The sequence below is a fragment of the Muntiacus reevesi genome, chromosome 9 (genome assembly GCF_963930625.1).
Source record: "Muntiacus reevesi chromosome 9, mMunRee1.1, whole genome shotgun sequence".
NCBI classification, from domain to species: domain Eukaryota; kingdom Metazoa; phylum Chordata; class Mammalia; order Artiodactyla; family Cervidae; genus Muntiacus; species Muntiacus reevesi.
The window spans coordinates 36,804,148-36,817,935 of NC_089257.1; the positions used below are offsets into that span (position 1 = coordinate 36,804,148).

The 13,788-nt window shown below is 42.6% G+C and overlaps 1 non-coding gene across 1 annotated transcript; it reads right to left on the minus strand.

Annotated features, from left to right (window-relative positions):
- Positions 1–1,005: 1,005 nt before the first annotated feature.
- LOC136176085 (U6 spliceosomal RNA) lies at positions 1,006–1,112 on the minus strand. Its single transcript, XR_010664466.1, has one exon. It is a non-coding gene; the product is annotated as a U6 spliceosomal RNA (small nuclear RNA).
- Between the last annotated feature and the right edge of the window lie 12,676 nt (positions 1,113–13,788).

A 13,788-nucleotide genomic window follows, 5' to 3' on the forward strand; every position in this document is an offset into this window, starting at 1 on the left:
AATCAAAGCAGTAAATTATATCTTCTTTTTTCATTTTCTGAACTACAAACTCAAGTAACTTTTTTCAGCATGAATGCATGGGATGTGCGAGTCTATTTTGCCACTATGCTTGATTAAAAAAATTTTTTTTACTTAATTTGGTTGCATTGGGTCTTCATTGCTGTACAGGCTTTTCTCTAGTTGTAGGGAGCAGGGGCTACTCTCTAGTTGGAGGTGCTCAGGCTTCTCGTTGCAGTGGCTTCTCTTGTTGCAGGCTCTAGGGCACATGGGCTTCAGTAGTTGCGGTTCCTGGGCTCTGGAGCACAGGCGTAGTTTCTCCTCAGCAGGGATCTTCCTGGACCAGGGATCAGACTTGTGTCTCCTGCTTTGGCAGGTGGATTCTTTACCACTGAGCCACCAAGGAAGCCCTCTCTGACTGTCTTTTTTTTTTTTTTTCCATTTATTTTTATTAGTTGGAGGCTAATTACTTTACAATATTATAGTGGTTTTTGTCATACATTGACATGAATCAGCCATGGATTTACATGTGTTCCCCATCCCGATCCCCCCTCCCACCTCCCTGTCTACCCGATCCCTCTGGGTCTTCCCAGTGCACCAGGCCCGAGCACTTATCTCATGCATCCAGCCTGGGCTGGTGATCTGTTTCACCCTAGATAATATACATGTTTCAATGCTGTCCTCTCTAAACATCCCACCCTCGCTTTCTCCCACAGAGTCCAAATGTCTGTTCTGTACATCTGTGTCTCTTTTTCTGTTTTGTATATAAGGTTATCATTACCATCTTTCTAAATTCCATATATATGTGTTAGTATGCTGTATCGGTCTTTATCTTTCTGGCTTACTTCACTCTGTATAATGGGCTCCAGTTCCATCCATCTCATTAGAACTGATTCAAATGAATTCTTTTTAATGGCTGAGTAATATTCCTTGGTGTATATGTACCACAGCTTCCTTATCCATTCATCTGCTAATGGGCATCTAGGTTGCTTCCATGTCCTGGCTATTAAAAATATGGAACGCTTCACGAATTTGCGTGTCATCCTTGTGCAGGAGCCATACTAATCTTCTCCGTATCGTTCCAATTTTAGTATATGTGCTGCTGAAGCAAACACCAACTGTCTTTTAATAACCTAGTTCAAACACATTTCCTTCAGAAATTTACAGGTCAGTTCAGAATTTCTAGCTTCAGAGAAGCCCAATGCCAGCTTGATCTCTATATCCTTACATAAAACCTGATTGTTTTGTTTTTATGTTTCAGGAGGTATTAGGCTTTCTGAAAACATGTGAGCCCATAGCTGTGTGTGTGTGTGTTTTCCCTTTGATTCTGCTCAGCATTCGAATTTTTTTTCTTTTTTTGGCTGCACAACTTTGACTTATAGGATCTTAGTTCCCTGATCCAGGGATTGAACCCAGGCCCTGTCAGTGAAAGCACCTAACCAGAGTCTGAACCACTGGACTACCAGGGAATTCCCATCAAGGGGCACTTTTAATCTAAAGGTGGCTTGGGATTTTTTGTTTTTGTCACTCTGAGAATTTCCCGTCTATTATTTTTCTGATTGTTTTCTTGCTTCTGTCTTCTCTTTTCTCTGTTTTTCTCATTAGAAAAATATCAGGCCTCTTGAAATGATCTATGATTTGATTTCCCCCCTTATTTAAAAAAAATTCTTTTTTGTGTTTATATTCTTAGAGAATTCCATGGCTTTTGCTTCTAGGCATTTTTAAAATAAACTTTTTACTTTGGAGTAATTTTAGATTCATATAGAAGTTGCAAAGAGAATACAGAGAGTTCCCATTACCCTTCACCCAGCTTCCTCTAAAATTAGCATCTTGCAGCAACTAAGACAAAGCACAAATAAATAAATATTAAAAAAAATAAAATTAGCATCTTACGTTACCATAGTACATCAAAATAAACATATTAACATTCATCCATTGCTATTACCTAAACTTCAGGTTTTTTTTAAAGAATGTATCAAGATTAATTTATTTTCATTAACTGAAATAAAATGCAATTCCAATTGCAAATCAAGTTTCTGACACCATAAATATGTCATTTAATTAATTTACATAGAAAGAAAACTCTCAAATGATGATTAAAAACAAGAACATTCCAAGATTTCCAGGTGGTGGGAAAGCAGCATCTTTTGCCTTTGATACCTTTGATAGTCTAAGATACCGTGGGCTTAACAGTTGGGAAAAACTTTGAAAAAAAGATAAAATAATCTTTAGTAAAAACAAATAGAAATATAAAATCTATGGCCATGATATTATCCTCTGCTTTTAATTTTTTTTTCTTCTGTTTTACTGAAAGATAATTGACATGCAGCATTGCATAAGTTTAAGATGTTCAGCATAAGGATTTAACTTAAGTACATCATGAAATGATTGCCACAATAAGTTTAGTGAACTTCTATCATCTCATACAGAGGCAAAATTAAAGAAGTAGAAAATAATTTTTTCCTTGTGATGAAAACTCTTAGGATTTGCTCTCTTAACTTTCATATGAAACATACAGCAGTGTTAACTATATATATTATGTTTTACATTATATCCCTAGTAATTATTTATAACTGGAAGCTTGTACCTTTTGATTACCTTCATCTAATTCTCCCTCCTCTAACCCTCCACCTCTGGTAACCACAAATCTGATCTCTTTAATTTATTTCATAATTTGTTTATGGCTGTGCTGTGTCTTCTTTGCTACACGTGGGCTTTCTCTAGTTGCGGAGAGCAGGGGCCGCTCTCCAGCCGAGGTACACAGACGTCGTCGTGCGGCTTCACGTGTTGTAGAGCGCGGGCTCTAGGGCGCACAGGCTTCAGCAGTTGCTGCCTGGGGCTCAGCAGTTATGCACGGGCTTAATTGCCCAGACCAGACCAGGGATCACACCTGTGTCTTCGCATTGGCAGCTCGATTCTTAACTGCTGTACCACGAGGGAAGTCCTGGTCTCTTTTTATACGTTTGTTTTTGAAGTATAACTGACCTACAACACTATGTTAGTTCTTGTTATGCAACATAGTGATTCAGTATTTCTATACGTTTTGAAATGTTCAACACAATAAGTCTGGTTACTGTCTGTCCTCATGCAAAGATATTACATAATTCTGGACTTATTTATTTTGCAACTAGAAGTCTGTGACCCTTAATCTCCCTCACCTGTTCCTCTTCTTCTACCACTCCCCTCCCTTCAGGCAACAATCAGTTTGTTCTCTGTATCTGCAACTCTGTTTCTGTTTAGTTATGTTTGCTCATTTGCTTTGCTTTTTAGAGTCCACATATAAGTGAAATCATATAGTATTTGTCTTTGTCCGTCTGACTTATTTCACTTAGCATAACACCCTCCAGGTCCATTCATGTCATCCCCGATTGCAAGATTTCATTCATTTTTATGGCTGAGTTTCCTTTCTATGTATGTGACATCTTCTTTATCCATTCATCTATCAATGGACACTTGGATTGCATCCATATCTCGGTTATTATAAATAAAGAGGCAATGAACACAAGGGTGTGTATATTTTTTCAAATTTGTATTTCCATTTTATTTGGATAAACAACCAGGAGTGGAACTCCTGGATCAAATGGTAATTCTATTTTTAATTTTGGGGGAATGGCCATACTGTTTTGCATAGTAGCTGCACCAATTTACATTCCCACCAACAGTGTAGAGGAGTCCCTTTTCTCCACATCCTCGAAAAATTTGTTATTTGTTGTCTTTCTGATAATTGCCATTCTGATAGGTGTGAGATGATATTTCATTGCAGTTTTGATTTGCATTTCCATGATTAGTGATGATCATCTTTTCAAGAATCTATTGGCCATCTGTATGTCTTCTTTGTAAAAACATCTGTTCAGATCCTCTGCTCATTTTCAATTGGGTTGCTTGTTTTTTTGATGTTGAGTTCTAGACGTTTGTGTATTTTGGATATTTACAACTTATCGAAGATACCATTTGCAAATGTATTCTCCCATCTGGCAGTCTGTTCTTTTGTTTTGTTGATAGTTGCTTTTGCTGTTCAAAAGCCTTTTAGTTCCTGTAGTTCCATTTATTTATTTTTGTTCTTGTTTCTCCAAATCTTTGTTAGATCTTATTAGAATTTCAACAGCTTTTCCACTATCCTTTTTCTGTTCTAGGACTCAATCCAGCATACCACACTGTATTTAGTTATCCTGTCTCCTGAGTCTCCTCTGGGACACTTTCTCAGTCTTTCCTTGCTTTTCGTCTCTGTTCGTTTGTTTTGTTGTTGTGTTACTTTGAAAGTATTAAAGAGTATTTGTCAGATATTTTGTAGAGTGTCCCTCAATTTGGATTTTTTTTCTCATGATTAGACTGGGATGAGTTGCCCCTCTCACCACATGTAACAGGCTGGTGATCACTTGATTAGCTTGGCAGATTTGTCCAGTGTGAACTTACGGCTTTTTCCTTTTCCTCGCTTTCTTTTTTGGCAGCGAGTCACTAAGTCCAGCACACATTCACAGGCAGAGAGTCAGTTAAGCTGTGTCTGGAGGGGAGGGTCCACACAAATTATTTGGAATTCTTCCATAAGGAAGATTTGTTCCTTCTCCCATGTATTTATTTATTCAATCACTTATTTAGATCAGCATGGGCTCTAGGTATTTATGTTATACTTTGGGTTACACTCTAGTACTATTTTGTAGCTCAAATTGTCCCAGCTCTGGCTTTTAGAGCTCTTTCAGGCTGATTCTTATGTCCCTTTGACACACCCCATCCTATTTATTTAAGCACTTCCTTACTTTCCGGAAGTAGTTTCTAGATTTCTAAATCATATTTTTTATCTTGGCAATCATATATTTCATTTCCCAGAACTCTTTCCTGTTTTCTGATTCTTTTTACTAACAGCCTTTTCTTGTTTAATGGATCCAATATAATGTCAAATTAGAGTTTCTTTCTTTCTTTCTTTTGGCCATGACACAGAGCTTGTGGGATCTTAGTTCCCTGACCAGACTGAACTCAGGCCCTTGGCAGTGAAAGTGCTGAATCTTAACCACTGGACCTCCAGATAATTCCCTAGAATTTATTTCTAATCATAAGGTTGTAAATGCTGTTTATTGGATTTAAATGATCAGAATTACTCTCTAGGTAAAGCACAAAAGAGTTAATTATGGTTAATTATGGTTGTTTTAACTCTTGGGAATGTAATAGTATAGCTATAGTCAGAATCAGAAGCTGGGGGGTGGAGCAGAGCACAGGGACTAATTTCTTCATTTTATATAGCAGAAATCATAGGATATAGCTAAAGTAGATGAAAGTGGGAATAAAGATTCATTGAGCTTGAAGCAGTAATGAACAGAACAAACTAGCACTGTAACTAACATAACATGGAAGAAATTGGAAGATGAGCAGTACTGTGAGTGAGCAAATGTCTTCATTTTTTTTTCATGAGGGGGTCAATGAATATTAATCCAGTTGATAAATCAAGAAATAGAAGTATATGCATATTAATTCGATTTGATGAATTCGATGATGGTAAAGCCACCACATCTCAAATCAAAAAACCTTGCTGGTTACCTTTATTTTTATTTTTTAGTTTTAGTTTTATTTTTTGGCCACATGGCCATGGCAATGAAAGCACAGAGTTCTAACCACTGGACCTGCCAGGGAATTCCCACTGGTTTCTTTTAAAGAGGGGGCCTACAGCTGGGTGGGATGCGGTGGAGTAAGACTGAGCTTTTCCTTAGTATCATTCTGTATTAAAATATTAATAATATATGTTGCTTTTATAAAACAATGCTTCATAAACATAATTTAAATGTATGTAAATGTTGAACACTGGTTCAAAAGCTGGGTCTCTGATGGAATGTGCAGGGTGGGAAGGGAAATGATGGGTCTGGATGAAGCTGGTCCTATGCAAACTCATGGCTGCAGAACACAGCCCCACTGGGGTACACGTGTTCCCAGAGGCAGGGTCCCTCTCCTCTGCTCCTCTAGCATGTCCATCCATCCAACGGCTTACCTAGAACTTGCTGAGCTTCAGGCTCTGCTTTGGAGCTGGGAACATGAAGCCATATTTGTTCTTGACATGTAAATCGATCCTTATAGTAGACTGCTGACCCTAGAGGGGTACTCCCCACCACAGGAAGGGTAGAGTCCATTTGACTTTCCTTTTCAGGATGAGGAACGTTGAGACAGGAATCCTGGGAGGTATGGTGACCAACTTTTCTGGTTTGCCCACCAGTATCCTGGACTACGAAGACCCCAGTCATTAGAAAAGACCCTGATTAAAGATTGAAGGCAGGAGGAGAAGGGGACAACAGAAAATGAGATGGTTGGATGGCATCACTGACTCAATGGACATGAGTTTGAGCAAGCTCCAGGAGATGGTGAAGGACAGGGAAGCCTGGTGTGCTGCAGTCCATGGGGTCATAAAGAGTTGGACACAACTGAGCGATTGAACAACAATAACAAAACCCTGGACTGTAAAGAAGGCAGAGCGCCAAAGAAGTGATGCTTTCAAACTGTGGTGCTGGAGAAGATTCTTGAGAGTCCCTTGGAAAGCAAAGAGATCAAATCAGTCAATCTTAAAGGAAATCAACACTGAATACTCTTTGAAAGGACTGATACTGAAGCTGAAGCTCCCATACTTTGGCCACCTAATGTGAACAGTTGACTCATTGGAAAAGACTGATGCTGGGAAAGATTGAAGGCAGAAGGAGAAGAGGGCAACAGAGGATGAGGTGGTTGGATGGCAACACTGATTCATTGGAGATGAACTTGGGCAAACTCTGGGAGATAGTGAAGGACAGAGAAGCCTGGTGTGCTGCAGTCAATGGGGTCACGCGGGTTGGACATTGCTTGGCGACCGAACAACAACATATCCTGGTTTTAATAGTGGTAAAGAACCCACCTGCCAATGCAGGAAACATAAGAGATGTGGGTTCAATCCCTGGGTCAGAAAGATCCCCTGAAGGAGGGCATGGCAACCCATTCCAGTGTTCTTGCCTGGAGAATCCCATGGACAGAGGAGCCTGGCGGGCAACAGTCCATGGGGTTGCAAAGAATCACACATGACTGAAGCAACTTAGCATACACGCAGGCACATCCTGGTTTTAAAATGGAAGGTCCTTTGTCTCAGGATAACTGTCTGTCCTGGGCAAACCTAGGCATTTGGTCACCCTTTCTAAGGGGGTGATTTCTAGCTCCACCTGTCACTTCTCCTGAGTCTGTGTTTTATTGGAGGAGACCAAGGATTCCAGGACTTGTGGGTGTCATCTCTAGAGCTGACAGCATGATCTGCTTCCTGAACTTTAAAGGGTCTGCAGTAGTAGGGTAGGCAGGGTGAAGCTCCAGGAGCTGGTGATTCTGATTTCTGGATGGCTAAGGTGAAGAAGGACAATTCCATTCTCCAAGGAATGGGGCTAGGAGAAGTGGTGTGGGGTAGATTAAGGTACAGTAGTTTCTTTGCCTCCAAAACTGCGTGTCTGACGGAGTATAGTTTGACCTTGGTAGGAGACCAGATTGTTACTCCCACTTCATTCCCTAAAATGCACTTATTTAATAATTATTTATTGGGCATCTACTATGTACTACATTCTGACTGTTGTTACATTACACTCATTAACTGCCCTATTCAGACTCTGAAGACAAATCAAGGGACCAAACAGATTCAGATACAAATATGAAGTTTACAATCTAAAGGGGATGTTGACAATTGATTTGTGGTCTTATTTCACTTCCCTTAATTTATTTGTCTGTCCTTGTACCAGGACTGTTACATCTTCATGACTGTAGCTGAATATTAGGTTTTGAAGTTATGGGTGTGGGTCTCCAACTTTGCCTCTTTTTTCCCCCAAGATGGATTTAGTTTTTTCCATATAAATTTCTCACATAACGGCCTACTAAAAAAAGAAAAGCTTATTGGGATTTTGATTTGGATTATATTGAATTATAGATTGATTTTTAGGGGGACAATAACAGCCTAGTAATGTCTTCTAAGCCATGAATTTGGTATGTTTCTTCCTTATTTAGATCTCTGTTAATTTCTCTTGACAATGTTTTATGCTTTTCAGTGAAAGGTAAAGATCTAGAATGTCTTTTGTTAAATTTATGCATAAGGATTTTATGTTCTTCGATACTCTTGTAAACAGAATTCTTAATTTCATTTCCAGTTCTTTCCTGCTAGTATATGGAAACACAACTGATTTTTATATATTGACATCATTTATTAATTCCAGTAGTTGTTTGTATATTCCTTAGTATTTTTTATGCTAACAATCATATCTGCAAATATAGACAGCTCCACTTATTTCTTTCCAATCTTTGTGCCTTTTATTTCTTTTTATTCCTATTGCAATAGACAGGATCTCTCGTATTGAATTTAATAGAAGTGAGGACTGAAAGCCTTGCCTTATTCCTGATCTTACAGGGAAAGCATTCAGTAAGTATTTCAACTTTAGTGTCATGCTAATTGCAAGCTCTTCAAAGTTTTTCTTTATTAAGTTGAGGAAGTTCCTTCTACTATATTTCACAGTAAAGCATATATTTGTATCTTTTTGCTCCTCAGCTTCAAAACTCCTTACTCCTGTTTGGGGAATCCTCCCCCTTTTGGGTACTGGAGTAAGTGAAATCCTGCCTTGCAGTATGGAATCACAAATGCCAACTACACAGTTTCTCAGTGTCCTTACAGCAAGGGTAGGATCACATGATTTAGGGCAAGGGCAGGATCACATGACTTAGGGCAAGGGCACATGATTAGGCCCAATCAGATGCATGGGCTACTTTGACTCAAAGAAGCAGAGCCAGCTAAGAATCCACTCTAGTGACAGAGGTGGCAGTGGCCATATCTTGTTTCTAAGGCAGCAAGAGGGCTAGATTTGGTTCTGGCAATAGTGGGGATATATGTTGTGGAATCCATCATTCAGCAGTAGCAGCTATGTGACTGTCTTGCCAATAAGCTCTTTGTATAAGTAAGTCAATCAGAATTGGTCTCTATGATCAGAAGTAAGAACCTTGAGGATTTCCATGGTGGTCCAGTGGTTGAAAATCTGCCTGCCAGTGAAGGAGACACAGGTCCGACCTCTGTTCTGGAAGACTCCACATGCCAAGAGGGCAACTATGCTCATGCATCCCAACTACTGAGCCAGCGCCCTGCAACCCATGCTCTGAAACAAGAGAAGCCACTGCACTGAGAAGCCCTAGCAGCACAACCAGAGAGCAGCCCCCACTTGCTGCAACTAGAGAAAGCCCGAGCACAGCAATGAAGACCCAGAGCAGCCAAAAATTTTTAAATTTTAAAAAAAGAAACTTTGAATTTTCCTCCATCATAGTCTCACCACAAAGTCATCTTGTTGGACAATCTGCAGTTCTTGTTAGACAAATGTAACACAGCCCCTGCTGTTTTACTGGGGAGCTGACCCATCTGTAAGCCTGCTTCCTCAGGACATGGCCCCCATCCTCCTTTGCAGCTCCTCCTCTCCCTTCTCTGTGTTTTGGCCACAGATCCATCTGAATCCTTCCAAAGTGTCATGCCCTTTCCTTCCTCCCTCCTGGCTTTGCAGCTGTTGAGTGTCCTCTCCCTGGAATGCAGTTATCATCCCTCCCTAAATGGCTGACACTGCCTCCTAATTGATCTCCTCCTCCACATCCCCTTGGCCCATGTCCAATCCACATTTCATACAGCACCCAGAGCCATCTCCTCAAAACACATGCCTGAGCATGTCACTGTTCTGTTTAAAATCTTTCAAAGCTTCTTTATTGATCTTTGGATAAAGACCAAATTCCTTAACACAACCCTTCAGGATCGGCATGGTCTTGCTCCTGCCTACATCTCCAGCTTACTGGCAGACATTTAGCAGATAGAAGTAGAAGACTAGCTTGACATGGATTGAGTGGGGGAAACAGAGGAATCAAAGATGACATACAGATTTCTGCTCGGGGCAGAGGTAGGGAAGCTTCTTAGGTGAAAAGTTTATTCACCTTTAACATCTCAAAGGTGTGTACCAGTCAGCTTCACATCCTTTGTTGGGGAGGGAGCTGAAAACTCATCCACCCACCCATTCACACTTCAGTCTTACCTTCATCTACCTGACCAGCTACGCAGAGGCTTTAGGTGTGAGCTGTAGCTCTTTTATTTGTTATGTCCTAGGCTTAGACACTTTCCCTCCCAGAGCATTTATTTTCTCATCTATAAACCAGGAATAGTACTTTTCTCTCTTCTCTTCCCTTCCCTTCTCTCCCTCCTTCCATCTCTCCCTCCCTCTCTCCTTGATAAAAAAAAAATTGTGAGTAATAAATTTCAGGGATGTGACTGGCCCAAGTTGGGACATAACTAGGGATGATCACCTCAGTTACAGAATCTATCTATCCTTTAGAAAAATCACTCTGGTTTTCAAGCAGAGAATATATTACAAATAAACTGAAAGAGGAAGGAAGGGATCCTCCAGTCTTCTCAAGCATCAGTGCCCTTGGAGAAATGTGTGGGGAGGTAGGCTGCATGGAGGGTGGAACAAGCAGACCTGCCTCAAATTTCAGCACAATCCTGGACCATTCGCTGTCCAGAGTCCATTCCTCAGCAAGTGTTGTTGACTGTACCTCCAAATATAGATGAACCCCTTTACTTCTCTTCATTTCTCCTGCATCACCTTATTCCAACCAGCAGTTCTCTCTGACCTGCTCCAAAAATGGGATGCCACGCCTCTGCTCCTGTCTTGCTCCAAAACATCTCCATCCAACAGCCAGTGACCTTTAACAACGTAAATAATCAGGCACAGTTATTCATCTCCTAAGTCCTCCACTGGCTCCACAAACTCCTCAGATCCAGGGACAAGCCCTGCACGATCCCCACCACTCTTCCTTGTTCACAGAAACCCAGGTACCCTGTCCCTGCTCCTGTGCTTCAGGAAAGCCCAACTTCTGTACTTGCTGCTCCCTCTGCCTGGGTAGCTCTTCTCCTGGCTTTCCCCAAACAACACACTTCGCTGAGTCCTCATCTACAGGTCTCCTTCCAGAGGTCCACTCCTTGAAGAATCTTTTTTTTAAGACAGTTGCCTCCATCACTCTTTGTTTTATCACTTTTATTTCCTTTAGAACACCTATCACTGCCTGAAATTAGACTTTTTATATTTATGGAGGTCTCCTCCACATCACTACTTATACATTTTTATTAATTTTAATTCTACTAGGAATAACTATATTATCCAAAGGTGCTGACAAGTAAACTCTTCTCTCAGTAGGAACCCTCACGAAATGACAGCTTCATTTGTCTTACTGACCATGATTTGTAGGTTCCTAGAACCATGCATGGCACATTCAATAAACAGTTACTGAATCAAGAGTGAATCAAGGGCCAGATTCTGACTCTACCAATAGTAGTTTCACTTTAGGGAGGGCTAGGAAAGGAGGTGGCGAAGGAAATGGCAACCCATTCCAGTGTTCTTGCCTGGAGAATCCCGGGGATGGGGTCGCACAGAGTCAGACACGACTGAAGTGACTTAGCAGTAGCAGGAGAGGAGGAGGGCTTCCCAGGTAGCGCTAGTGGTAAAGAACTCCCCTGCCAATGCAGGAGATGTGAGAGACATGGATTCAATCCCTGGTTTGGGAAGATCCTCTGGAGGAGGACACAGCAGCCCACTCCAGTATTCTTGCTGAAGAATCCCATGGACAGAGGAGCCTGGCGGCTACATTCCACAGGTTTGCAAAGAGTCGGACACAACTGAAGTGACTTAAGACGCACTCACACAGTGGGGAGCAGGAATCACAGGCCAAGGTTCAGAGGAGGCAATGGATTTGGGCAGACTACTTAGTTTTTCCAAGTATCAGTCTACTCATATCATTGTTTAAAAAAAAGAAAAGAATGCCGATCTCATAGAATTGTGAGCATCAAGTAGTGCCAGGTACCCGTACACTCCTTCAGGATGTTTATAGGTTAGTGGAGAGGGGGGATGTACTTGAAGCTCCTCAATGTTCAGTGTCCCTCGAACGTTAGAGCCATGCTTTCCATACTGAGCTGGGAAGAGCTATGTGGGAGCAGGAGTTATCTGAAACCATCTGATACATCTTTCTGAACTGTTTTACTTGGAAGTAATTTAGAACATTATTTTTTTTAATATATATATATATATATTTATTTTGGGCTGTGCTTAGTCTTTATTGCTGGGCATGGGCTTTCTCTAGTTGCAGAGAGTAGGGGTTACTCTCCAGTTGTGCACGGGCTTCCCACTGCAATGGCTTCTCTTGTTGTGGAGCGTGGGCTCTAGGCACACAGGCTTCAGTAGTTGTGGTGCAAGGGCTTAGTTACCCTGTGGCAAGTGGGGTCATCCCAGACCAGGCATCGAATCGGTGTCCCCTGCATTGCGAGGTGGATTCTTAAACACTGGACCACCAGAGAAGCCCCATATAACATTATGTTTTATAGTTAACTAAACACAAAGACTTACTGAGTCAAATGCATAATTTGGCTGAATTTTAAAATCTAGGTGCCTTAGGCATCATCACGAGGAGAGGCCCTGGAAATCATTTGGTAGGGCTGAACCCGTGTTTTCTAGGTGAGGCAATGGATGCAGAGAAAGGGCGGACCTGGCCCCTCCAAAGTGGTTAAAGTCCTCTCTGGCTCACTGGGTAAGCCTCCTGTCATCATGCTGGACTCTGGCGTGCTTCTCTCAAGTCCCCAACCTCAGCAGAAACAGCAGGTGGCTTCCTCTCCTTCCCCTGTGGGAGTGAGGGCAAAGCCCAGATGCCAAGGCCAGGAGGAAGGTTGTGGGCCTTAATCCAACTCTCCCCATTCCTGACATTGCCCAGACCCTGGACCACTCTGTCTGCCCATCAACAGGGCCCCTCTTCAACCATCTGCCCATCTGAACACAATTACCGTGATTATACTGGGATATCCTTTCCCAATTATGTATAAGCAGCATAGGTAACTGCTTCTGAGCATAATTACAGGAGATGTTTACAGACCCACAATCACATCAGAGTAAATGATAGCTTCCTTTCCTCCCATTAATATACCAATATTAGGGCTCTAACAAGGCCAATTAGCCAAATCCCAGCAGTGAGGGGGTGGGAAAGACCTCACACGCTCCCACCACCTGCAAAGGGGGAATGGATCTCAGACAAAGCAGAGTCCCAGGCAGGATTTTGTAGGACACCAGAGAAGCCTTCAAAAGGACATGCTAACATTCACTGGCCACCTACTGTGAGTCAGGCACTCAGGATAGGCCAGGGAACATCTAGGGATGATTCTGTAAGCTGGTGTTAATATCCCACTTCACATGTTTGTAGACTGGCTCTGAGAGGACTGGGGTCCAGGGTCACCCACAACAGACCATGAAGCTAGGTAGGGACTCTTCCCTATGCAACTCAGCCAGGTCAGACTCCCAGGCCACAGCCGGCCAGCTGTAGGCCCCCTTCCTTATCTCCTCTTTTCACCATGCTTCCTCTTCCGGGGCAGTCATCACAGCTACCCCGGCTCACCTCGGGTCCCCCCCACCCTCATCAGTTCCCCAGCGCTGACACTGCCTGCTCCAGCCCCCTCCGCCCCTTCTTCCTGTCCCTGTGGTGTGGTAGGGTGTTCTCTCTCCAGAAGGGCGGGGAGGTGGGGTGCGGGTAGGGTGGGGCGGAGGGCGAAGGCCATCGCAGACACCCTGTTTCCTACCGACCCCCCACCCGACCCGGGGAGCCGCCTGGAGCTCCGCCCTGGGGTTGCAGGCGCACCTTCGGCGTCCACGCCCCCGCACACGCAAAGGCTGCCCCCCACCCGCCCCCCGGCGTGCGCAGGGGAGCGCGCCTGCACACACGCACACTGCACAAAGACGAGCACCCCACTCCAGCCAGGCA